At 44.8% G+C, this 26,434-nt stretch overlaps 1 protein-coding gene and 1 long non-coding RNA gene across 2 annotated transcripts in view; both read right to left on the bottom strand.

Moving 5' to 3' along the window:
* Nucleotides 1-26,434, bottom strand: part of LOC140185051 (uncharacterized) — a 783,302-nt gene that overhangs the window by 678,974 nt on the left and 77,894 nt on the right. The gene's annotated exons all lie outside the window — the stretch shown is intronic.
* Nucleotides 8,438-19,290, bottom strand: LOC140185395 (uncharacterized). The gene is made up of 2 exons (XR_011882588.1): nt 12,421-19,290; nt 8,438-10,751 (listed from the first exon to the last, which is right to left on the bottom strand). It is a non-coding gene; the product is annotated as an uncharacterized lncRNA (long non-coding RNA).

Here is a 26,434-nt window from a genome sequence, read left to right as displayed (position 1 = left end):
TTGAGCAGTGGTACCCTGGGGAAGAGGCGCTGGCTATCCACTCTATCTATTCCTCTTATTATCTTGTACACCTCCCTCATGTCTCCTCTCATCCTCCTTCTATCCAAAGAGTAAAGCCCTAGCTCCCTTAATCTCTGATCATAATGCATACTTTCTAAACCAGGCAGCATCCTGGTAAATCTCCTTTGTACCCTTTCCAATGCTTCCACATCCTTCCTATAGTGAGGTGACCAGAACTGGACACAATACTCCAAGTGTGGTCCAACCAGAGTTTTATAGAGCTGCATCATTACATCGCGGCTCTTAAACTCTATCCCTCCTCTTATGAAAGCTAACACCCCATAAGCTTTCTTAACTACCCTATCCACCTGTGAGGCAACTTTCAGGGATCTGTGGACATGTACCCCGAGATCCCTCTGCTCCTCCACACTACCAAGTATCCTGCCATTTACTTTGTACTCTGTCTTGGAGTTTGTCCTTCCAAAGTGTACCACCTCACACCTCTCCGGGTTGAACTCCATCTGCCACTTCTCAGCCCACTTCTGCATCCTATCAATGTCTCTCTGCAACCTTTGACAATCTTCTACACTGTCTACAACACCACCAACCTTTGTGTCGTCTGCAAACTTGCCAACCCACCCTTCTACCCCCACATCCAGGTCGTTAATAAAAATCACGAAAAGTAGAGGTCCCAGAACAGATCCTTGTGGGACACCGCTAGTCACAATTTTCCAATCTGAATGTACTTCCTCCACCACCACCCTCTGCCTTCTGCAGGCAAGCCAGTTCTGAACCCACCTGGCCAAACTTCCCTGGATCCCATGCCTTCTAACTTTCTGAATAAGCCTACCGTGTGGAACCTTGTCAAATGCCTTACTAAAATCCATATAGATCACATCCACTGCACTACCCTCATCTATATGCCTGGTCACCTCCTCAAAGAACTCTATCAGGCTTGTTAGACACGATCTGCCCTTCACAAAGCCATGCTGACTCTTCCTGATCAGACCATAATTCTCTAAATGCCTATAGATCCTATCTCTAAGAATCTTTTCCAACAGCTTTCCCACCACAGACGTAAGGCTCACTGGTCTATAATTACCCGGACTATCCCTACTACCTTTTTTGAGCAAGAGAACAACATTCGCCTCCCTCCAATCCTCCGGTACCATTCCCGTGGACAACAAGGACATAACGATCCTAGCCAGAGGCTCAGCAATCTCTTCTCTCGCCTCGTGGAGCAGCCTGGGTAATATTCCATCAGGCCCCGGGGACTTATCTGTCCTAATGTATTTTAACAACTCCAACACCTCCTCTTCCTTAATATCAGCATGCTCCAGAACATCAACCTCACTCATCTTGTCCTCACCATCAGCAAGTTCCCTCTCATTGGTGAATACCGAAGAGAAGTATTCATTGAGGACCTCGCTTACTTCCACAGCCTCCAGGCACATCTTCCCACCTTTATCTCTAATCGGTCCTACCTTCACTCCTGTCATCCTTTTTTTCTTCACATAATTGAAGAATGCCTTGGGGTTTTCCTTTACCCTACTCGCCAAGGCCTTCTCATGCCCCTTTCTTGCTCTTCTCAGCCCCTTCTTAAGCTCCTTTCTTGCTTCCCTATATTCCTCAATAGACCCATCTGATCCTTGCTTCCTAAACCTCATGTATGCTGCCTTCTTCCTCCTGACTAGATTTCCACCTCACTTGTCACCCATGGTTCATTTACCCTACAATTCTTTATCTTCCTCACCGGGACAAATTTATCCCTTACATCCCGCAAGAGATCTCTAAACATCGACCACATGTCCATAGTACATTTCCCTGCAATAACATTATCCCAATTCACACCCGCAAGTTCTAGCCTTATAGCCTCATAATTTGCCTTTCCCCAATTAAAAAAATTCCTGTCCTCTCTCATTCTATCCTTTTCCATGATAATGCTAAAGGCCAGGGAGCGGTGGTCACTGTCCCCCAGATGCTCACCCACTGAGTGATCTGTGACCTGACCCGGTTCATTACCTAGTACTAGATCTAGTTTGGCATTCCCTCTGGTCGTCCTGTCTACATACTGTGACAGGAATCCGTCCTGGACACACTTAACAAACTCTGCCCCATCTAAACCCTTGGAACTAATCAAGTGCCAATCAATATTAGGCAAGTTAAAGTCACCCATGATAACAACCCTGTTATTTTTGCACCTTTCCAAAATCTGCCTCCCAATCTGCTCCTCTGTAATCTTTGCTGTTATCGGGGGCCTATAGAATACCCCCAACACAGTAACTGCTCCCTTCCTGTTCCTGACTTCCACCCATACTGACTCAAAAGAGGATCCTGCTACATTACCCACCCTTTCTGTAGCTGTAATAGTATCCCTGACCAGTATTGCCACCCCTCCTCCCCTTTTTCCGCCCTCTCTATCCCTTTTAAAGCACTGAAATCCAGAAATATTGAGAATCCATTCCTGCCCTCGTGCCAGCCAAATCTATATAATGGCCACCACATCATAATTCCATGTATGTATCGAAGCTCTCAGTTCATCACCTTTGTTCCTGATGCTTCTTGCATTGAGGTACACACATTTCAGCCCTTTTACCTTACTACATTTACACAGTTTATTCTGCTACTCTTTCCTCAAAGCCTCTCTGTATGTTAGATCTGGCTTTACTCCATGCACTTCTTTCACTGCTCTATCGCTCTGGGTCCCATCGCCCTCGCAAATTAGTTTAAACCCTCCTAAACCATGCTAGCAAGCCTACCTCTCGAGTTCTGGTGCAACCCACCAATTTGTACAGATCCCACCTTCCCAAGAAGAGATCCCAATGCTCCAAAAATCTAAAACTCTGCTCCCTGCACCAGCTCCTCAGCCATGCATTCAAATGCCATCTCCTTCAATTCTTACCATCACTGTCACGTAGCACTGGCAGCAATCCTGAGAACGCCACCTTTGAGGTCCTGTTCTTCAGCCTTCTGTCTAGTTACCGAAACTCGCATTTCAGGACCTCATCCCTCTTCCTGCCTATGTCGTTGGTCCCAACATGTTTCCCTCTCGTACCCGGATGTCGTGCACCCGGTCAGAGACATCCTGGACCTTCGCACCCGGGAGGCAACAAACCATGCGGGTGTCCTTCTCAGGTCCACAAAATCTCCTGTCTGCTCCCCTGACTATAGAGTCTCCAATGACGACAGCTCTCCTCTTCTCCGTCCCACCCTTCTGCACCACAGGTTCAGTCTCAATGCCGGAGGCCCTGCCACCGTAGCTCACACCTGGTCGGTCGTCCCCGCCAACAGTATCCAGGACTGAAATAAAACATTTGTTCGCTAGAATGGCGCGTGGGGGAATTGTTATGGAACGAAACGGAGTCATGGTATCTGATAATGAAATGCAAAAACCTGTTTCCCCACTGAACCTAGTCTCACCAAGATGTTCCAATTCCAGTGTTTTGAAAAATATTACTGATAAGGTCCATCAGTTGGACCCTAGACCGCAAGGAACAAGTGAAAGAGCTAATCGACAAGCATGGAAATGTATTTTGTGACATTTTGAAATGGTGCACATATGCAGTGCGTCACGTCGTTATAAATTCAGTCCAGCCCACGAAACAGCATCTTTATAGAGTGAACCTTGAGAAAAGTAAAATGGTTGTGCAAGAAATTAGAAACTAGAAAGAACAAGGGAGGAGAATGGATGACTGTATTGATAGAGTGGGGAAGGCTAAATACCTTACAAAGATTGACCTGTTAAAAGGATGCTGGGGTGTTCCTTTAGCAGAGAGGGCTAAAGAGATATCAGCATTTGGGACACCATCTGGACCGTATGAACATAATGTTTTACCCTTCGGGATGAAAAATGCACCAGGGACATTTCAAAGAATGATCAATTCTGTGATTGGAGGTTTAGAAAACATAGAGGCTTTTATCAATGATTGACAGGCCTGGAATGACACATGGGAAGGGCATACTGCAGCAGTAGAAAAACTGTATGACAGACTTTCCAAGGCTAATCTTACCGTGAACTTTTATAAGAGTGAAATTGATCATGCTACTGTTATTTATCTTGACTATGTAGTAGGCCAGGGTCAACTGGCTCCTGTTCAGGCCAAGGTTCAAGCTGTTGCTGAGGTTCCTGTTCTGACCGGTAAGAAAGCTTTAAGAAGGTTTATAGGAATGGTTGGGTACTATCGTAAGTTTTGTAAGAAATTTGCTGACATCGCCCTCCCCCTAACAAAATTCCCAGGGAAGAGTGAAAGATTTGTCTGGAATGACTTTTGCCAGGAGGCATTTGAACATCTGAAAACCATCCTGTGTTATCATCCTCTGCTCAAAGCAGCTGATTTTTTGAAACCATTCTCGATAGCAACCGATGCTAGTTACGAAGCTGTTGGGGCGGTACTGTTACAGAAGGGTGTGGATGATATTGAACATCCAGTAGCTTATTTCTCAAAGAAATTCTCAGGGAAATTATTCAACTGTTGAAAAGGAATTGTTAGCACTTATTCTGGCTTTACAACATTTTAAGGTCTATGTTCAGAGACCTCAAAATCTGCCTGTTGCCCAGAGACCGCTTGTGGTTTACATGGACTATAATCCGTTGGTGTTTCGAACTAAGATGAAGGATAAGAATAGAAGGTTGTTAATTTGGAGTCTGATATTACAAGAATGTGACTTAAAAAAAACAAGCATGTGAACGTACTGACAATATTATAGCTGATTGTTTATCCAGATGTTAAGTTGGAAACTGTACAGATTTTTGCTCTGTCATCTGATGGATCAACATGTATTGTTTCAAACTCTGTAATGTACATTTAGACGAAAATAAGATGCCTTTGTCAATTTTTTTTCTCTCTCTGAAGAAAGGGGTGTGACGGGGTCCTATAAATTGTGCTTGTTTACCTCTATGAACTGTGCTTTTGAAAGAGAGAGAGAGAGTTATTTAACAACGACATGTGCTTTTGAAAGAGGCAGAGAGACGCAGACTGCTCACAGGTTGTTTGTACTTTCTTCAAGGACATCGCCTGCTTATATTCTTCCACAGACAGAGAAGGGCGGAGTTATTTGAGAGACAGTCGGCGCTCAGCACGGGAAGATAAAATAGAAGGTCAGATGATATAGACCTCAGATACATGTTTTGGACACTGAAAGAGCTCTGTTGTGCCCGCAGAAAAAGCGGGTTTTTGGAGGATCGATCAGTGGTTCTTGCGGTGAAAAGAAAAGGCAGTGACCGGTGGGGAGTTGTCCATGTGTCCACCCTTGCCTGGCTGATAGCTCCACCACAGAAAACCGGTCCCCATTGTTGAAGTCACAGTCGGTGACTATTAAAGGATTTCGGAGGGGAAAGGGAAGATCGACGGCGTCAGCTCACCTGAAGATTCAAATCCCTCTCTCTCTCTCTCTGTCTCTCCATCACTACTCAACTCAATACCACGGACTGAACTGAACTGAACTTTACTCATCATCGTAAGACAGTATCTCCTTACCCCAAACTTGTACGTGACAGCTGGAAGAGATATCGGACTGGAAGGGGGGAATCTAATAGAGGACAGATGGGCAGCGCCTCCGTCTGGTGATCCACCCTCTTTTAATTCTTCTATTGTCTTCTTTACTTCACCCTACACCCTCCTTCCGGTTGCACCTATCACCTTGTGTTTCTCCCTCTCATCCTCACAGCTTCTAAGCCTGACTCCTCATCTTTATTCCACCAGCCCTGCTGGTTTCCCATCTATGTACTCCCTTTCATAGATGCTGCATAGCCTGCTGAGTTCCTCCAGCAATATTGCGTGTGTTACCAGTTACCCTGACACCTCTTGTCTTCTTGGCTGCCCATCACCTTTCTCTGATTCTAGTAATCCGTCCTTTCGTCAGTATTCCACTCTACTCTCCTATTAGATTCGTTCTTCTGTAGCTCTTGAACTTTTCCAACTCTCATCTCCCAGCTTCCGATTTGAATTCCATTCCATCCCACCAACATTGCCCCTCATCTACCAACTTCAACTTACATAGAAAACATAGAAAATAGGTGCAGGACTAGACCATTCGGCCCTTCGAGCCTGCACCGCCATATATTATGATCATGGCTGATCATCCAACTCAGAACCCCGCCCCAGCCTTCCCCCCACACCCTCTGACCCACGTAGCCACAAGGGCCATATATAACTCCCTCTTAAATATAGCCAATGAACTGGCCTCAACTGTTTCCTGTGGCAGAGAATTCCACAGATTCACCACTCTCTGTGTGAAGAAGTTTTTCCTAATCTCGGTCCTAAAAGGCTTCCCCTCTATCCTCAAACTGTGGCCCCTTCGACCACTTCCCTCAATTTATCATTCTAGCATCTATCCCCGTCCTTTACGGTCCTGATGAAGTGACATTTTACAAAACGTTGACGGTTGTCTGTTAACTGTCGTGTTGTCCACAGCGGATATGTCATTGAGGCTGGACACCGCCAGGTGGGAGTGTTGTTCACAGCGGACCTGTCTTTGTGGCAGGATTCACCCGGTAGGCGTGTTGTCCATTGCGGACCGGTCATGCGGCAGGACACCACTAGGTGGCAGTGTTATCAACAAGGGACCGACCATTGTGGCGGAAAACCTCCAAGTGAGTCCCGTCCACAGAGGACCTGCCATTCCCGCAGGACACCACTAGGTGGGAGTGTTATCAACAAGGGACCGGCCATTGCGGCAGGAAACCTCCAGGTGAAAGTCCCGTCCACAGAGGACCTGCCATTACGGCAGGACACCACTAGGTGGGAGTGTTATCAACAAGAGACCGGCCATTGCGGCAGGAAACCTCCAGGTGAGAGTCCCGTCCACAGAGGCCCTGCCATTCCGGCAGGACACCACTAGGTGGGAGAATTGCCCATAGAATGTACTGGAGGAACTCACGGGTGAAGCAGCGTCTATGGAAATGAATCAACAGTTGACATTTCCAGCTGAAACCGTTTTTCAGGATGGGAAATGAAGGGGGAAGGCGAGGCAGCAGAAAGAGGATAGCCAGAAAGTGATTGGTGAAGTCCGTTGAGTGGGAAGATAAAGAGCTGGAGAGCAAGGCATCTGGTTTGAGAGGAGAGGATGGGCCATGGGAGAAAGGGAAGGAGGAGTGGGAAAAGTAGTTGATATGCAGGTGAGAAAAGGAGGTAAGAGCCAGAGTGGGGGGGGGGGGAGATGAGGGGAGGGGGAAGGGTAAAGTTTACTGGAAGGAGAAATCGATACTCATCCCATCTGGTTGGAGGTTATATAAAGAAAATGTAAGGTGTTGCTCCTCCACCCGCAGGTTGGCATCATGATGACAGAAGAGGAAGTCATGGAACGATATGTTGGAATGGAAATGAAGATAGGAATGAAATTGTTTGGGCACAGGGGAGTTCCACTTTTGTCAGATGAAAAGGAAGCGCTGGACAGAGCAATTTCCCCAGTTTACGCCAGGTCTCACCGATGTGGAGGAGCTGCATCAGGAGCACCGGATACAATGGACAAGTGTTGCCTCACCTGGAAGACTCTCTTTGGGCGATGAATAGAGTGAGGGAGATGAATGGACGGGTGTAGTATTTCTCTCTGTTTCAGGGATAGGTGCCAGGAGGAACAATAGTGGAGAAGGACAAATGGAGGGAACAATCTCTGTAGAAACTGGAAAGTGGTGGGTGGTAAATATGTGTTTGGAGCACAAGACACTGGAACAGAATCAGGTCATTCAGCCCATCGAGTCTGCTCCTTTATTTCATCATGGCTGACCAATTTCCCTCCCGAACCCATCCTTCTGCACTCCTCCTGGGACAAAACACGCCTTGAGTAATGAAGAACCTGTCAACCTCCTCCATATTTACACTCTATAACCTGCAAACACAGCCACCTGTAGCAATGAATTGAACAGTTTCACCACCTATGTTCTCAACCAGTTAATTATAGGGCGGTGAGGCTGACATCAGAAGTGCTAAATCTATTGGATTATCTAAAGGCAAGTCCTGCCGAATGGCCTCGGCCCGACACGTCGAATGTACTCTTTTCCATGGATACTGCCTGGCCTGCTGAGTTCCTCCAGCATTGTCTCTGTGTGTTGCTCGGATTCCCATCATCTGCAGATTTTCTCTTGTTTGTGACAATCAATTGCATTCATTTTTTACGGACAGGAAGGCTGGTTTACCATTTTATCTGCAACTGGACACTTCAGTTTTGAACACTGTGAGTGCGATGTTGTACTGTGAATATGCTGACCACTACGCTCTACATGGTTTTGTTCTACTTGTGTTCCTTCTCATAAAATGTGTGAATGATTTGTGTTTCTGTTGTTGTGAGCGCGGCTTTGTCATGTGTCTGTGATGATGTTGTCGGTATGTTTATCAGAGCAGCTGTGTTTAATGTCATTTTCTGTACACAACTGTAAAGGAAAAGAAAACATTTGTTACTCCGGATCTGATGTAGCAATAAAAAAGGAAACACACAATGATAAAGAACAATAATAAAGATACAATAAATATAAATACATAGGATAGCTCATATACACAGATTGATTGTATGTCTGTAAAGTGACGCCTGGCTGTACATAAGGTGACTGACAGGAAATGATGAAGTAGTGGTGGTTGCGGGTTGCAGGAGTGGGTTAGTGGGAGGAGGTGTTGAATAACTTTGCTTCTTGGGGCGAGTAACTGTTTTGAGTAACTGGGGCGTTTCTGGTGTGGATGCAATGTAGCCTCCTCCATGACGGGATTGGGGCAACAGCCCGTGAATCGGGTGGGTGGGATCCTTCATGATGTTACCGGCCTTTAGGTCACCTTTTTGTATCCATCTCCCTGATGGTGGACAGACACCTTTTTGTATCCATCTCCCTGATGGTGGACAGACACCTTTTTGTATCCATCTCCCTGATGGTGGACAGACACCTTTTTGTATCCATCTCCCTGATGGTGGACAGGCACCTTTTTGTATCCATCTCCTTGATGGTGGACAGACACCTTTTTGTATCCATCTCCCTGATGGTGGACAGACACCTTTTTGTATCCATCTCCCTGATGGTGGACAGACACCTTTTTGTATCCATCTCCCTGATGGTGGACAGGCACCTTTTTGTATCCATCTCCCTGATGGTGGACAGACACCTTTTTGTATCCATCTCCCTGATGGTGGACAGACACCTTTTTGCATCCATCTCCCTGATGGTGGACAGACACCTTTTTGTATCCATCTCCCTGATGGTGGACAGACACCTTTTTGTATCCATCTCCCTGATGGTGGACAGACACCTTTTTGTATCCATCTCCCTGATGGTGGACAGGCACCTTTTTGTATCCATCTCCCTGATGGTGGACAGACACCTTTTTGTATCCATCTCCCTGATGGTGGACAGGCACCTTTTTGTATCCATCTCCCTGATGGTGGACAGACACCTTTTTGTATCCATCTCCCTGATGGTGGACAGACACCTTTTTGTATCCATCTCCCTGATGGTGGACAGACACCTTTTTGTATCCATCTCCCTGATGGTGGACAGACACCTTTTTGTATCTATCTCCCTGATGGTGGACAGGCTGATGTCACTGATGCTTTGGGCAGTTTGGACTGCCAGTTCAGAGCCTTCCTGTCAGCCATGGTGCAGTTTCCGTACCGTGCAGTGATGCAACGAGTTAGGATATTCTCCACTGCGCACCTGCAGATTGAAATGAGTGTGGATATACAGTGCACAGCCCAGCTCTCTGCAGCCTCCTGAGAAAGCAGAGGGTTGGTGAGTTTACTGTGACAGTGTAGGATGTGTTCTGGCACCATGAGAGTTTGAGACTGCTGACAGTTTCCACTGCCACGTCACTGATGTAAAGAGCGATGTGAGAGGTGCGAGTTCTCCCAAAGTCAATAACCATCTCCTTTATCCTGCTGACATTGAGGAAGAGACATCAGGCTCAGCGCTCTTCCACCTCCTCTCTGTCGGCCATCTCACAGTTGTTGGCGATGAGCCCCCCAAGTGTGGTGTCACAGGCGACCCTGACGGTGTGATTACTCAGGTGTTTGACTGTGGAGTCATGTGTGAGCAGAGTGTACAGCAATGGGCTCAGCACACAGCCGTGGGGACACTGTGCTGAGGAGGACAGGAGACAGGAACTGTTGTACATCCTGACCATCTGATGGATAGCATGATGGGTTGTTTTTGGTATTTCAAATTCTTCTTTCTGTTCTTCACTCAATGACATCTCTGCTGATACACCCTCTGGACCGTACGTAATGGATGTGTTCGGTTAAAGAAAGAGTTTCTGCTCTGTGTTCGGTAAGGACCAGTTGATAATAAATCAGCTGAGATAGTTCCGCATACAGGGTGGTAGAATGTAAATACATCAGAGGTTTACATGTCAGGAGAAGGTGTCGTAGATAATCAGCGTCGCTGTGCAGTTCAAGACTGTCTGTACCTCGAAAGCAGAGCTGTCCTGCAAGTCTATTCCAGCAGAAGACTCCCATGTGTCCTGGAAATGGAAAATAAAGTCAGTAATAGCGTATCCCGCTGTCTGTCTGCACCTGGTGACATTTACAAAATCAATATGCTGACGTGCTGTCCCATCAGTGGCAGCCTTACACAGTCCCTTTAACCACGTTTCCATGGTAACATTATTAATATCATTAATTGTTCGTGTCCAATCTCCATCTCTTCGTCGATGGAGTTCAAAAGCTCTTTCTACTGCACGTCACGCTGGGATTCGAGCTCTTTGTTCTGTCGTCTGCTAACATTAAAGCTTCATCCAGAATCTTGGATCCGGGCTGGACTCGGGCTGTCTTAGACTCTGTAGGTGGGTATATAAGAACATACGAAGATAATAATTAGGAGCAGGACTCGGCCATCTGGCCCATCGAGCCTGCTCCGTCATTCAATAAGATCATGGCTGATGTGGCCAAGGACTCACCTTCACCTACCCGTCCCTTAACCCTCCATAACCCTTAATTCCCATACGATGCAAAATCTATCCACCCTTGTCATAAATATATTTACTGAGGTTGCCTCTACTGCTTCATTTTGCAGAGAATTCTACAAATTCACCACTCCAGGAAAAGCAGTTCCATCTCATCTCCGTCCTAAATCTACTCCTCAGAATCTTGAGGCTATGTCCGGAAGTTCCAGTCTCACCTACCAGTGGAAGCAACTTTACTACCTAAATCTTATCTATCCCTTTCATAATTTTATATGTTTCCATAAGACCTCGTCTCATTCTTCTGAATTCCAGTGAATATGTCGCAGGTGTTTTAACCTCTGTCCACAATCATTGTGGAAAATCATTTATTTTACCATGAGATCATAGAGAGTCCACATTTGTGGAACGCTGAGTTTGAGGGAAATCATCTTGTGTTTGGCTCCAGTAGCAGACAAGTGTATGTGTCCATATCAGAACAGAGGCGTTAGTTCAGAACGTTCTTTCCCAACCGTCCACACTTATCACATCTGTACAGCTGTATTGTCGCTCTGCTGAGGGGCTGTGGTCAGCACAATAATCTTAGTACTACAGACTTGCAACTGAATTGGATAAATACAGGCTGTCAAGTCACAAAGTTTTAACAGCACACAATTCTTTTAACCCTCTCTTCCCCCTCACTTCCCTTCTCTGTCTGCCACCCTCACCTTCTCTCCATATCTCTCCCACCAATCTCCGCCCTCTGAATGAGAGGGAAATCAGCTTGTATTTGGTTCCAGTAGCAGACAAGTGTGTATGAACTCCTCAGAACAGAGGAGTTAATTCAGAACGTTCTTTCCCATCCGTCTACACTTATCTCATCTGTACAGCTGTATTATCGCTCTACTGAGGGGTTGTGGTCAGCACAATGATCTTAGTTAACAGACTTGCAACTGAATTGGATAAATACCGGCCATCGAAAAAATCATAAAGCTTTAACAACACACAACACTTTTAACCCTCTCTTCCCCCTCCCTACCCTTCTTTCACTACATCTCTCCCCCCACCGACTCTCCCCCCACCCTTCCCCCACTCTCCACCCTCTGAGTTAGAGGGAGCTCAGCTTGAGTTCGGATCCAGTAGCAGACAAGTGTGTGTGACTTTATCAGAACAGAGGAGTTAATTCAGAACGTTCTTTCCCAACCGTCTGCACTTATCTCATTTGTACAGCTGTATTATCGCTCTACTGAGGGGTTGTGGTCAGCACAATGATCTTAGTTCTGCAGACTTGCAACTGAATTGGATAAATACAGGCCATCGACGAAGTCACAAACTTTAACAGCACACAACTGTTTTAACCCTCTCTCCCCCGCCCCCTCACCTTCTCTCCATTCTCCTCCCTCTGAGTTACAGGGAAATCAGCTCATGTTTCTATCTGGGAAAAATCCACAAGGTCCCAAAGCTTTAACAACACACAGCTCTTTTGATTTCATATTTCAAATGTTCTTCCACAGGGCTGATGACTATAAATGCTTTGGTGCTGCCAGTTCAGAGAGCTGAGACGTACCTGCTGTCACAGAGAAGGCACAGCACTGCTACTGCTTTAGAAGTTTTCACAAGTTCAGCTTGTCGTCTAAAACTCTGACAAACTTCGATAAATGCATGATAGACAGTGTCCTGACTGGTTGCATCACAGCCCGGGACAGAAACCGGTTCCCATGAACAGAAAATTCTACAGAAAGTGCTGGACATCTCCCAGCCAGCAAAAAAAAATTCAGCACATCGACAAGAACTGCTACCACAAGAAAGCAGCATCAATGATAACACCTCCCACCCGCTCAGGCCACGCTCTCTTCCCGCTGCTGCCTTGGGGAAGGAGGTCCCACACGTATGGACACATTTTCCAGGCCTCTGCAACTCATCGTCTCAGCATTATGAGTCTGTCGGTCTTCGTGTGTAGTTTATTTTTATTTTATTACATTTTTCTGTTCTACTGTGCATGCCCGTAAGAAAATGAATATCATGGTCGTACATGGTTATGTATATGTACTTTCATAATAATTTTAATTTCAAATTTGAGCAAAGACGCAAAAGCACACAGACATCCATCCAAAGGCAGAATGAGACACACACTCACAAACTCACACTCACATACTCACACACACACTCAGACACTCAGACTAACAGACACACACACACAAACACACTCACACACACACACACAGTCTGACACACTCACACTCACACACACACTCACTCACACAGACACACACACTCACACACACAGTCACTCACACACACACTCACTCACACAGACACACACTCACACAGACACACACACTCACACACACACTCACACAGACGCACACTCACTCACACAGACACACACACAGACACACACACACACACACTCACTCACACCCACTCACACAGACACACACACTCACTTTCACAGTCAGACACACACACTCAAACACCGATCCACACGTGCTCGCGCAGAGAGGCACACATTGACATAAATGTGCACACAGGCCATGAGACTCATACGAAACACAGACAGACACACACGTGCTCGCACAGACACATGCTGTGTACAGTACATGCACACTCACACACATCAATAGAAGCAAACAAGCACACAGACTCAAATACACATGCAGACATCACAAGAATCCCGGCCCTGTTGCAAGGCCTGTGGAAAGGATGTGGGAGTGTCCTTTTGAAATGGAGATGAGGAAGAATTTCTTAAACCAGAGATTAGTGAATCTGTGAAATTCCTTGCTACAGCCAGGGGTGGAGGTCGTCATTATTAATATTTAAGGCAGAGGTTGATAGATCCTTGACTGGTCAGGGCATGGAGGGATACAGGGAGAAGGCAGGAGACTGGAGCTGAGAGGGATAATTAATGAATCAGCCGTGTTGAAATTACCGTGCAGACTCGATGAGCCAAATGGCCTAATTATTCTCCTGTAACTTGTGGTCTCATAACAAACTCTCATTCAATGTCAGCAAGAGCAAGGAGCTGATTATTAACCCCAGAGGGAGGGAACTGGAGGTCCATGAGCCAGTCCTCATCGGGGATCAAAGGTGGACAGGGTCACCAATCTCAAACCTTTGTAATCACCTTCAAGGCTCTTCATTTCATGTTATTAATATGCATTATTATTATTATTATATTTATTTATTTATTTTCTTTTGTATTTGCATAGTTTGTTGTTTTTGTTTGCATATGATTTCCTTTTTCTTTTGTCTGTCCTGTTGAGTACAGTTTTTTATGTTGGCGCGTGGCCAAGTGGTTAAGGCTTTCGTCTAGTGATCTGAAGGTCGCTAGTCGAGCCTTGGCTGAGGCAGCGTGTTGTGTCGTCGAGCAAGGCACTTAACCACACATTTGCTCTGCGACGACACCGGTGCCAAGCTCTATGGGTCCTAGTGCCCTTCCCTTGTACAACATCGGTGGCGAGCAGAGGGGAGACTTGCAGCATGGGCAACTGCCGGTCTTCCATACAACCTTGCCCAGGCCTGCGCCCTGGAAACCTTCCAAGGCGCAAATCCATGGTCTCGCGAGACTAACGGATGCCTGTTTGTGAATTCTATTATGGTTCTTTGCTTTACTGAGCTTGCCCACAGAAAAACGAATCTCGGGATCCCAGCAGAAGTGGTTCAGGCAGGTTCGATGTTGTCGTTTAAAGTTAAATTGGATAGAAATATGGACAGGAAAGGAACGGGGGGTTATGGGCCGAGTGCAGGTTGGTGGGACTAGGTGAGAGTAAGAGTTCGGCACGAACTAGAAGGGCCGACATGGCCTGTTTCCGTGCTGAAATTGTTATACGGTTATATGAGCGGTTGGTCATGACGAGAATTAACTCCTGCCTGTGCATGGACCTGGACCCACTGCAATTTGCTGATCGCCACAATCTGTCCACAGCAGATGCATTCTCACTGTCTCTCCACTCAGCCTAAGATCAGCAGGACAATAGCAATACACAAGTCAGGCTGCTGATTACAGCTCAGCGTTCAACACAATCAGACCCTCAATTGTAATCAACAAGCTCCAAACCCTGGGCCTCTGTACCTCCTTCTGAAACTGGATCCTCACCAGGAGACCACAGTCTGTGTGGATCAGAAATAACATCTCCTCCTTGCTGACAATCAACACTGACACACCTCAACGATGCGTGCTCAGCCCACTGCTCTGCTCTCTCCACACCCTCGTCTGTGTGTATAGACACATATATAACCTTGACCTCAACATCATTAAGACAAAGGAATTCATTGTGGATTCAGGAAGGGGAAGTCGAGGAACACACACCAGTCCTCATCGTAGGATCAGAAGTGAAAAGGCTGAACAGTTTCCATTTCCTGCTTGTCAACGTCTCTGAGGAACTATCCTGGGCCCAACATATTGATGCAGTTACAATGAAGGCACAACATCGGCGATATTTCATTCGGAGATTGAGGGGAATCGGTCTGTCACTAAAGACACTTGCAAATTTCTACAGATGTACTGTGGAGAGCATTCTAACTGGTTTTGTCACTGTCTGATGTGGAGAGGCCACTGCACAGGATCGGAAAAAGCTGCAGAAAGTTGTAAACTCAGCCAGCTCCTTCATGGACACTGGACTCCACAGCATCCAGGACACAGTCAAAAGATGATGCCACAAAAAGGTGGCGTCCATCATTAAGCCCCCATCACCCAGGACAGGCCGTCTTCTCATTGATAACATCAAGGAGGATGTACAGGACCCTGGAGACACACTCAACGTTTCAGGAACAGCATCTTCCCCTCTGCCATCAGATTTCTAAATGGACAATGAACTCCAGAACACTTCCTCAGTATTTTCCCTCGCTTTTTGCAGTGCTCTTCAAATTTAATTTTATACATACTGATTGTAATTTGTAGTTTTTATCACTAGATATTGCAATGTACTGCTGTCACAAAACAACAAATTTCACCACATATGCCAGTGATATGAAACCTGATTCTGATACACAAACACACACAGCTGGGCTCAGACACACAACACTTCCACATTCCTCCCATTGTGACTCCCTGCTTGCTCCGTGGCCCCCGGTATGAAGCTCAAACTGTTGCAACACCTGCCCTTTAAATTCATGTCTGAGGCTGTATTATATCTGTTCACTGTTTGAGATCGATATTAAATGACAAGCATTGAATGGGAAGGAGGGTTTGAATACAAGAATAAAGATTTCCTCTGAAGGTATATGGGGTCCTGGTGAGAGCGTACGTGGAACACTGTGCCCAGGTCTGGTCTCCCTCCCAGAGTCAGCCTGTGGGATGAAGGGAATGAGTGAAGATTTCCCAGCTTGATAAGGGAGGTGAGGTAGTGTCCTCAGAAATAGTATACTGACTAGTCCTGTCTCAAAATTAGAGAACTAAGGCCTGTATTGTGCTATAGGTTTTCTATGTTTTTATGTTTTTAAACACTCGATTTCCATACATTCCACATGTTTCCATACATTCCACACTTTTACATAAAGGAGATGTTGTTGATATTGGCCTACAACAAGGAGGATCAGACGGGGAGCTCCAGGTTTTAGAATGGGCACTACTACAACCATTTTCCATGAGGAAAGTCGATGGCCAAACCTCAAAATACGATTCAAAATGTTAATATTTTCAAAAAAGGAAATTTGATACATACCTGTTGAATCAAGAATTTCTTCTACAAGTTCCTGATACATTTTGTTCCCATTCACAACTCTCTACTCTGCCCTTTTCCTTATAAAACTGGCAACCCCACCCCTCTGCCAACTAACCTGTCAAGCCGAACGACAATATAATCCTACACAGGAATAAAAACTTAAAATGTGCAGGTTTCCTGAATAGATATAACATTGGAAAACTTTGACAAATGAGAAGAAAACTTCTTAAAGTCGTGACCACTATAAATCAGAGTTCTCGCATTTCATTGCAATATTTTAATCCTGTTATGTATGTTCACAAGTAGACTGGGATAGAGACACCCCACCCAACAAATCTTCATTTTTAAAGCCTCCAACAAAACACCAGTTACACCAAGATACCTTTCTGCAGCTTTCACAATAATTTTAATTTACTCAGTAGGATGGGATGCCTGAGCAGTACAATTCACCACATCATTTATAAACATCACAAACTTCATTTTATCCGGCAGTGAAGTATCTTTGGTGGGAGAACTGTGATGCTGGCATATCCACTGACGTCACAGTCTGTGCTCTGACTGGGAACACTTTATCCAGTTTACCTGCTCTGCTTGCTGTACTTGTCCATAACAGGCCCTTCTGCTCCTTGTGTTGTTCTGAACCAACTGAACCGGACATTTCATGCCTTACTAAACCAATCCCTCTGCCTACACAAGGAACACATCCCTGTATTCTCCACACATTCAGGTGGTATCTAATAGACTCCATCACATCTGCCTCCACCACCACACCTGACATTCATTCCAGACACCTGTCACTATGAGTATAAAAAACAGAACTTGAAACACAAATCTCCCTTACAATTCTGAGTCAGGTTTTTAACATCTTTTATAACTGTTTTTTTAAGCAGCAGCTGTGCCGAGAAAAGATGCAAAATTACACTAAATTACAAAATTCATAAATAGTGCAAAAAGGACCAATGAGGTAGTTTTTTTCTCTTTTCTCCTGAAGTGCATGCCCTCAGGTATTAGACATTTCCTCCATAGAGATCAAAATACGGGTTGTCCACTCTGTCTGTGCTTCTCACGTTCCTGTAAACGTCTGTCAGACCTCCCTCAGCCTCAGCCGCTCCAGAGAAACTAGATCCCGAGATTGTCCATTCTCACTTTATCCAGGCAGCATCCTGTTTAGCCTCTTCCACTCACCATCCAAAACCTCCGCATTATTCCTACATTAGAATGCAATTCTCCAGATACAACATTACTGCCTGACACTGGAACCAGTATCTGGAGTTGTGAACTCGGATTCCAACTTCCCTCAGTAGATCAATACTGTCCAATCCCGCCCCATGAATATAACCGCAAGGGGGTAATGCTGAGCCTTTATAACACTCTAGTCAGACCACACTTGGAGTATTGTCAATAGTGTTGGGCTCCATATCTCAGAAAGGATCGGTCGTCATTGGAGAGAGTCCAAAAGAGGTTCAAAAGGATGATTTTGGGAATGAAGTGGTTAACATATGAAGAGCATTTGGCAACTTTGAGCATGTACACCCTGGAATTCTGAAGAATGCAGAGGGGATCTCATTGAAACCTGTTGAATGATGAAAGGACCAGATAAGGTGGATGTGGAGAGGATGTTTCCGATGGTGGGGCTATCAAAATCCAGAGGGCACAGCCACAAAAAATGAGGGTTCACCTTTTCAAACAGAGGTAAGTTTATAGTTTTTTATTAGACAGGGAGTATTGGATCTGTGGAATGCTCTGCACAGACTGCGGTAGAGGCCAAGTCTGTGGGTATATTTAAGGCAGAAGTTGATTGTTTCCTGATCGGTCAGGGCATCAAAGGATATGGTGAGAGGTCAGGTGTATGGAATTGAGTGTGATCCGGGATCAGCCATGACAGAAAGGCAGCAGACTCGATGGGGTGAATGGCTTAATTCTGCTCCAATTACTTATGGTCTTATGGACACAAACCCCCTTAATCATGATGAATCTCCTCTGCAGTCTTCCAGCACTAAACATCCTTTGTATGGAAAGCTAAGAAGAACTGAATACAACTTTTCAAGAACTTTGGCAAGTCAGGCACCATCTATTGGGGGGAATGGAGTCGATGTTTGGGACAGAACCTCTCTCTTACAGCACTGACACAGACCTTTCGGCCCAACCTTTCCATGCTGTACTGCGGTACACTTAAACAAATCCCTCTGCCTGTCTTTGACACAGAACATAGAAATCTACAGCACATTACAGGCCCTTCAGCCCACAATGTTGTGTCGACCATGTGACCTACTCTAGAAACTGCCTAGGAGTTCCCTATCGTATAGCCGTCAATTTTTCTAAGCTCCATGTGCCTATCTAAAAGTCTCTTACAATACCCTATTGTAACTGCATCTACCACCATTGTTGGCAGTGCAGTATGACTTGGATAGTTTAGGTGAGCGGGAAAATTCATGGCAGATGCAATTTAATGCGGATAAATGTGAGGTTATCCGCTTTGGTGGCAAAAACAGGAAAACAGATTATTATCTGAATGGTGGCCGATTAGGAAAAGGGGAGGTGCAACGAGACCTGGGTTTCATTGTACACCAGTCATTGAAAGTGGGCATGCAGGTATAGCAGGCGGTGAAAAAGGCGAATGGTATGCTGGCATTTATAGCGAGAGGATTCGAGTACAGGAGAAGGAAGGTACTACTGCAGTTGTACAAGGCCTTGGTGAGACCACACCTGGAGTATTGTGTTCAGTTTTGGTCCCCTAATCTGAGGAAAGACATCCTTGCCATAGAGGGAGTACAAAGAAGGTTCACCAGTTTGATTCCTGGGATGGCAGGACTATTATATGATAAAAGACTGGATCGACTAGGCTTATACTCATTGAAATTTAGAAGATTGATGGGGGATCTTATTAAAACATATAAAATCCTAATGGGATTGGACAGGCTAGATGCAGGAAGATTGTTCCCGATGTTGGGGAAGTACAGAACGGGGGGGGGCACAGTTTGAGGATAACGGGGAAGCCTTTTAGGACCGAGATTGGGAAAAACTTCTTCACACAGAGAGTGGTGAATCTGTGGAATTCTCTGCCACAGGAAGCAGTTGAGGCCAGTTCATTGGCTATATTTAAGAGGGAGTTAGATATGGCCCTTGTGGCTAAAGGGATCGGGGGTATGGAGAGAAGGCAGGTACAGGGTTCTGAGTTGGATGATCAGCCATGATCATACTGAATGGCGGTGCAGGCTTGAAGGGCCGAATGGCCTACTGTACCTATTTTCTATGTTTTTCTATGTTTCTATTCCAGACACCATCCACACTCTGTGTGAAAAACTTAACCCCTGACATCCCCCTTGTACCGACTTCCAAGCACCTGAAAACTATGTCCCCTCCTGTTAGTCATTTCGCTCCCTCTTTCATATCCACATTCCTTTTGTAGTGAGGTGACCAGAGTTGAACACAGTACTGCAAGTGGGGACTAAATGTCTCCTAATATAGCTTCACCATTCCCTCACAGCTCTTGAACTCAGTCCCACGGTTGATGAATCCATCACACCAGACGCCTTCTTAACAACACTGCCAACCTGTACAGCAGCTTTGAGTGTCGTATGGACACGGACCCCAAGATCTCTCTGACCCTCCACCTGCCAGGAGTCTTACCATTAATGTTATATTCTGTGTTCAAAACTGACCTGTCAAACTGATCCGCTTCACACGTATCTGGGTTGAACTCCATCTGCCACTTCTCAGCCCAGTTCTGCATCCTATCTATTTTCCGCTGTAATCTCTAACAACCCTCCAGACTCTCCACAACACCCCCAGCTTTTGTGTCATCAAGTCAAGTCGCTTTTATTGTCATTTCGACCATAAACTGCTGGTACAGTACACAGTAAAAACAAAACCACGTTCTTCCAGGACCCTGGTGCTACATGAAACAACACAAAACTACACTAGACTGTGTGAGACAGCACAAGGCTACACTAGACTACGTAAAACAACATAAAAACTGCACTAGACTACAGCCCTGCACAGCACTACATAAAGTGCACAAAACAGTGCAGGGCAGTACAATAATTAATACACAAGACAATAAGCACAGTAGAGGACAAATTACAATATAATAATAAATGATGTAGATGTCAGTCTAGACTCTGGGTATTGAGCAGTCTGATGGCTGGGGGGAAGAAACTGTTGCACAGTCTGGTCGTGAGAGCCCGAATGCTTCGGTACCTTTTGCCAGATGGCAGGACGGAGAAGAGTTTATGTGAGGGGTGCAATAGACAATAGGTGCAGGAGTCGGCCATTCGGCCCTTCGAGCCAGCACTACCATTCACTGTGATCATGGCTGATCATCCACAATCAGTACCCCGTTCCTGTCTTCTCCCCATATCCATTGACTCCGCTATCATTAAGAGCTCTATCTAACTCTTTCTTGAAAGCATCCAGAGAATTGGCCTCCATTGTCTTCTGAGGCAGAGCATTCCACAGATCCACAGCTCTCTGGGTGAAAATGTTTTTCCTCAACCCCGTTCTAAATGGCCTACCCCTTATTCTTAAACTGTGGCCCTGTTCTGTACTCCCCAACATTGGGAACATGTTTCCTGCCTCCAGTGTGTCCAATCCCTTAATAATCTTATATGTTTCAATCAGATCCCCTCTCATCCTTCTAAATTCTAGTGTATACAAGCCCAGTCGCTCCAATCTTTCAACATCTGACAGTCCCGCCATACCGGGAATTAACCTTGTGAGCCTACGCTGCACTCCCTCAGCAGCAAAAATGTACTTCCTCAAATTTGGAGACCAAAACTGCACACAATACTCCAGGTGTAGTCTCACCGGGGCCCTGTACAACTGCAGAAGGACCTCTTTGCTCCTATACTCAATTCCCCTTGTTATGAAGGCCAACATGCCATTAGCTTTCTTCACTGCCTGCTGTCCTGCATGCTTACTTTCAGTGACTGATGTACAGGAACACCCAGATCTTGTTGTACTTCCCCTTTTCCGAACTTGACAACATTCAGAGCATAATCTGCCTTCCTGTTCTTGCCACCAAAGTGGATAATCTCAAATTTATCCGCATTAAACTGCATCAGCCACGCATCTGCCCACTCACCCAACCAGTCCAAGTCACACGGCATTCTCATAACATCCTCCTCACATTTCACACTGCCACTCAGCTTTGTGCCATCTGCAAAGTTGCTAATGTTACTTATAATCCATTCATCTAAACCATTAATGTATATTGTAAATAGCTGCGGTCCCAGCACCGAGCTTTGCGGTACCCCACCAGTCACTGCCTGCCATTCTGAAAAGGACCAGTTAATCCCTACTCTTTGTTTCCTGTCTGCCAACCAATTTTCTATCCATGTCAGTATCCTACCCCCAATACAATGTGCTCTAATTTTGCCCACTAATCTCCTACGTGGGACCTTATCAAAGGCTTTCTGAAAGTCCAGGTACACTACATCTACTGGCTCTCCCTTGTCCATTTTCATAGCTACACCCTCAAAAAATTCCAGAAGATTAGTCAAGTGTGATTTCCCCTTTGTAAATCCATGCTGACTCAGACCAATCCTGTTACTGCTATTAAAATGTGCTGCTATTTCATCTTTTATAATTGACTCCAGCATCTTCCCCACCACTGATGTCAGATTAGCTGGTCTATAATTCCGATTTCTGTCTCCCTCCTTTCTTAAAAAGTGCGATAACATTAGCTACCCTCCAATCCACAGGAACTGATCCTGAATCTATAGGACATTGGAAAATGATTAGCAATGCGTCCACGATTTCTAGAGCCACCTCCTTAAGTACTCTGGGATGCAGACCATCGATTCTGGGGATTTATCACCCTTCAGTCCCATCAGTCTATCCAACACCATTTTCTGCCTAATGTGAATTTCCTTCAGTTCCTCCGTTACCTTAGGTCCTCCGGCCACTATTACATCTGGGAGATTGTGTCTTCCCCAGTGAAGACAGATCCAAAGTATCTGTTCAACTCGTCTGCCATTTCTTTGTTTCCATAATAAATTCACCCGTTTCTTTCTTCAAGGGCCCAACTTTGGTCTTAATTAATGTTTTCCTCTTCACATATCTAAAAAGCTTTTACTATCCTCCTTTGTATTCTTGGCTTGCTTACCTAATCTTTTCTCCCCGTTTTGCCTTTTTAGGTATCTTCTGTTGCTCTTTAAAAGTTTCCCAATCCTCTGGCTTCCCCCTCATCTTTGCTATGTTATACTTCTCTTTTATTTGTATACTGTCCTTTACTTCCCTTGTCAGCCACCGACGCCCCTTACTCCCCTTCGGATCTTCCTTCCTCTTTGGAATGAACTGACCCTGCACCTTCTGTATTATTGCCAGAAATACCTGCCACTGGTGCGTGGGGCCCTTCACAATACTGTTAGCTTTGCGGGGCAGCGTGTGGTGTAAATGTCTGTAATCAGCGGGGCCTTCTGGGAGTTGTAGTCATAACCCTCGCCTCCTCGCACGCTCCCTGCAAAGACATTTTTCATCAGCTGCCACAAGCTTTGCCGGAACGGACTGACTGAGGCGACGAAGGGGAACCGCGCCCGTCCTTGTGAACGCCGAGTCCGGCGACCATCGACAGCAGCGACTCGCTGAACTTCGCCATGGCCATGGAGCGGAAGAGGAGGGGCCGAACATGGGGCAGATTTCCGCCAGCCTATCGTCGCTCAGACCCTCCACTAACCTCTGCTGTCAGTGGTTATATTGCCTGTCGGTCAAATAAGAACTCAGACGGTGATTAGTTAATATGAACGTCAGTCAGCCTCCTGTCCTGACGCGCTTGAGTTTGGATTTACTGTATATCGGGGACTGGAAGCCGATATATTTGAATGTGTTTGGTAAAGCAAATTGGGAGAAATGTAAGTTTTTATGTGACGATGCATCAGTCTCCGAGTAACACTATTAATAATAGAAGGGCACAGGCCGTGATGAGGAAGACGGTGATTTACTGGAATTATATTGAGATAATATTTGAAGGGATATTAAACTTGGAGATGTTTGCGATGTGGTTAAGGAAATGGGGGGATTTGAAATGATCATATTATTCCAGTGTTGATTAATGAGGGCAAAATGATTGTGACTGAAACAGGGGAGGTTGTGTTACTGGCTGGGTCATTTGCTGTCATTCAAAATCAAGACCATTTAAGTGAAGAAGTTAAACAATGTAGGGATATGTTTTTCAGTGAATAAATACCCTGATGTGTTGGAACCCAGTCATAGTATCACTGATGTAGAGTTTTCTTTGCAGAAATTTAAGAAATCTATTATTAATTCAGGTCAGGCACCCCAGGAAAGTGTGATATATGTAATTGTAATTCTCTCTTGTGAAAATATTAAATTTTTGAATTGTGTTTGGAGATCAGGCCATCTTCTTCCCTCATGCAATATGGCAGCAGTTGTGCCTGTTCTGAAACCTGGGAGATCCCCGTCTGATCCTTCTCGTTTTGGGCCTATATCGTTAATGTCTCATTCATGTAAACTGATGGAATGTATGGTAATCGAGTGCTTGAGTTATATTTTGGAAAAGAGAGGTGATATAGCATTTTATCAGAGTGGATCTTGGAAGGGCAGAAAAACATTAGATTCAGTTTTAGATTTGGAAGATGATATTAGGAAAGGACAGTTAAATAAAGATGTTGTAATAGCAGTATTATTTGCTATTGTTACCACATATGATATGTTATGGACGGAAGGACTTTTGATCAAATTTTGGAGATTAGGAATGAGGGGAGATTGCATAATTTATCTGAGTTTTTTATTTGGACGGACTGTGCAGGAATGGGTGGGCACATGATATGAAATTATATGATTAAATTCTTGAGGAATAGTCTGTCATAAGTTTTCCAGACATGCGGATGGATAATAAACTGACATGGAAGCACCCTATCAGTAAAATAATTTATATGTGTGGCTATTCTAGGGTGCAACAGGAAAATCTTTGTTGATTTTCTATATTTGTTTAATTCAATCTGTTCTTGATTCTGGTTATGTGGCTTAAGGATCAGCTTCATCTTCAACTTTATTCTGTTTGGGTGTGATACCAGCACAGGCTTTAAGATTGTGTTGTGGTGCAGTAAGGTCGTCTCCTTTTTCGGCTTTACTGGTTGAAATAGGATAATTGCCCTCACAATGACAGAGGGTGAAGTTGCTGTTAACATACTGGATTAATTTGAGGGGTAAAGAAATATCATCATGTTAAAGGTGTGATAGAGGACTGTTGGGAACATCACAAGAAGAATGTTTTTAGTTCTGGGTGGCTGGGTTCTTATCAAGCTGGGAATATGGGTGTATTGGATGATACAACATCTCCCACTGTAGCTTTCTCTGTAGCACCACCTTGTTTTTCCAATGACTTCAGTTGATGTTCGGTAACACAATAGGATTATGTTCTGCCTGAGAGTCTGCTGGTTCATCGGTATATTAATGAAAGTTGTTATCATACGGAAACCATTTTTACAGATGGATGAAATGATAATTTAACTGGGAATGTTGGTGTGGCTGTTTTCTTTCTTTGTGTCTGAATTGCAGGTAATGATAAAGAAATGACTTACCAGCCACTAATCAGTACATGATGCATAATTCATTGTCATCCTTTTAGGCTTACAGTGGGTGGAAGAAATTGGTCCATGCTAATTTGTAATTTCTTCAGAATCCTTTTCGGTTTTGATAAGACTTAAAACAGGTTATTCTAGCAGTAGGTCAGATTTGCTGTTAGAAACTCATCAAACAGTATTTCATATACAAGGTTTGGTTCATATGTCTACACATTATGGATCCTGCACAGCGCACTGTTAAGGGAAATGATCAGGCTGACTGTTTAGCAAAAACACCTGTTAAAAGTTCAGCTGTGGAAATCAACCTTCCACTTAGCAAATCAGAAGCTAAGGGTTAAGAATTAGTGGCTTATGGCAAGACTTGTAAGATAATGGACACAAGGACAGACACCTTTACAGAATACATAAACCTGCTGGGTTTATAGATGAAGGCCTGAAAACAAGAAGGGGGAAGGAATTATATTGACAGAACTTGGAATTGTCCACACTATGCTTAATTATACCTTGTATCTAATTGGAAAACTTCATTCTGTGTCATGTACATTTTGACATTATGAAACTGTTAAACACATACTATTTCAGTGTGAAGCATATCAGGCTGAAAAATCAATTGCAGTCTCAGTATGAACTTTGGGGGCCAGATGGGAGTGACTTTAAGCTAATTCACAGCATTTAGTGGGAAAAGGCATGTAATAATGGTAATGTCACAATTGTAATGAGGGATTTCAATATGCAAGGGGATTGGGAAAATCAGGTTGGTGTCAGATCACAAGAGAGGGAATTTGTTGAATGCCTACGAGATGGCTTTTCAGAGCAGCTTGTGTTTGGGCCGACTTGGGGAAAGGTCACCCTTCATTGGGTGTTGTACAATAACCCTGACCTTATTCAGGAGCTTAAAGTAAAGGAACCCGTCAGAGGCAGTGATCATAATATAATTGAATTCATACTGCAATTTCATAGGGAGAAGCTTAAGTCACATGTATCAGTCTCACAATGGAATAAAGGGAATTACAGAGGCATGAGAGAGGTGAATTGGAGGAGGATACTGGTGGGAGGACGGTGAGCAGAGGTGGCTGAAGCATCTGGGAATAGCTCACAAGGTGCAGGATAGACATGTCTCACAGAAGAAGTTCTCAAGTGGCAGGGGTAGGCACCCGTGGCTGACAAGGGAAGTTAGGGACTGCTTAAAACCTGAGGAAATGTCATATAAGGTAGCACAAGTGAGTGGGATGCTGGATTATTGGATTCTTTGAAAATCCAAAAAAAGGCAACTAACAAGCAATAAGAACGTTAAAGATGATATATGAGGCAAATGAGCCAATAATATAAAGCTGGACACTCAGTTTTTTTTTCCCCAGTTAAATAAGGAGTG

This window comes from Mobula birostris, chromosome 20 (genome assembly GCF_030028105.1).
Source record: "Mobula birostris isolate sMobBir1 chromosome 20, sMobBir1.hap1, whole genome shotgun sequence".
Lineage (NCBI taxonomy): Eukaryota > Metazoa > Chordata > Chondrichthyes > Myliobatiformes > Myliobatidae > Mobula > Mobula birostris.
The sequence above is the reverse complement of the archived record's forward strand: the minus strand, read 5'-3'. Positions and strand labels throughout refer to the sequence as shown.